This window comes from Arachis ipaensis, chromosome B07 (genome assembly GCF_000816755.2).
Source record: "Arachis ipaensis cultivar K30076 chromosome B07, Araip1.1, whole genome shotgun sequence".
Classification (NCBI taxonomy): Eukaryota; Viridiplantae; Streptophyta; class Magnoliopsida; order Fabales; family Fabaceae; genus Arachis; species Arachis ipaensis.
The window spans coordinates 120758707-120760676 of record NC_029791.2 but is presented as its reverse complement, the minus strand read 5'-3'; positions in this window follow the sequence as shown (position 1 = coordinate 120760676).

The window sequence follows — 1970 nt, the reverse complement described above, 5'->3', positions numbered from 1 at the left end:
AAATAAATAAAAAAGTACTTTTATAAAAAGATCTTTTTACATGAAATACCAAACATAAAATTATTTTTATTTTTTTATAAAATTAAAAAAAAAATAACTTAAAATTTTTTTTTTTAAAGTTCACCCAAACAAATCCTATATATCGTTCAACCGCAGGACAAGTTAACATCAACCTTGCATGTGCTATTCAACCAGTGGTGATTGATTGAGACGTCAAATTACAATGGTTACATAGTCTATCACCCATGGTACTCCATTTACAAATTCAATTCAGAATTGGGCATAAATATTCTGGATAACGCTACGTTATCTAAAATCTCAGGTTGAAAACGATACTTTGGGATTGTAAGGTTGAAATATTAACTTATTTACGTTGATAGTTGAAATTTTCGTGCTTAAGAATGAGCAAGCATAAATTCAATTTCCTCAACATCTGTCCCTACGCCACTGGTGTTACTGAAGTTGACTACTATTACTTTGTGACCCACCGACCAAAACGAATATCAGTTATTATGTTTTGAATTCTACACGCGCTTTTAGGTAGTTTATTATCGTTAATATAATTAAGGTTTCTTGCTACCATTATTTACAATTTTCAATAACCGACACTGGAAACAACTGCCAACTGCCTGCTTAGTTATATTAATATTTAATACTGAATTAGAGATAAGGTATTTTAATTAAATTTAGTTTTGATGATGGGACAAATTGCACGCACAAAGGCAGGGTTATTTATTTATTTATTAATTTTCTTTTTTAAGAGTTTTTACTTTTTAGGGAAGATTCTTTTGATTTTTCAGATGTACGGTTAGATGCAACAGTCTTGATCAAACTGCTGATTTGTTTGAATTTTGAACAAATTAAAGTGTCGCTTTGGTTCCGTCGTGACTCGTGGGCTTTAATTCAATTGATTAAGTTAGATATTTTAACCATATTAGTATATTAATAATGAAGGATTATAAGTGGATAACAATGCGTGTCACTATTTCGTTTGGTGCTTTAGCCTTTCCCCTTTAGGCAAAGAAATTCAACTTGCTAGCAACCTCTCATTTGTAGGCAATAATTTGATTCGATTTGAACATATGCTAAATTAAAAAAAAAAAATATCTATTTTTTTTCATACATAGGGGTGTTTAAATCTAAACCGATCCAAATTAGACTGCTCATCCAATCTAATTCAAACCGAAAATCGATTAAAATCGCATTAATTTGGATTTGATTGGATTCTATTTTTTGCAAACCGCTGGATTGGATCGGATTTCGGATCTACTTTTCATAACCGATCCAATCCAATCCAAACCGCACAATGTGCTATAATATTATTATTTTATTATTATATTTACAATTATATTTATAACATGTTCAATTTGTTATACATTTTTCTATTATTCATGTATTATTATTATTTAATAAATATTTTATGTTTAAAATATTATTTATTTATTTATTTTAACTAACCTATAATTTTATTTCTATTGTTATGTTATCGTTGGCTTTTTAAGACATGTTAAGACTTGTTATGTCATTGTTGATTATTTAAAATTTGATGTTAAGACTTGTTATATGTATTTAATTTTTTTATTTAAAAACCGCAAATTTAAACCGATCAAAACCGCTTGTAATCGGATCGGATTTTCAAAAAAAGTTTATCCAATCCAAACCGAACCGCACATAAATTAAGCGTTCGGATCGGATGACTTTTTCCCTTAAAACCGAACCAAACCGCACCGCAAACACCCCTAATACACACCCTCGTTTACTTACATGTATATATTAATTTTTTTTTTCAACTACAACTCGGCTATATAGAAGTTTCATCTACATCTAATTGTTTTTAATCAAGATGCTAAGCCTTACGCATGATAAAGTTATAAATTTAATAATTATTTATCTCTTTATTTTAAAAAACTTTTTTTTAATTTATTAATTAATATTTTGAATTAAAAAAAAAAGAGAAAATAACGAGATAA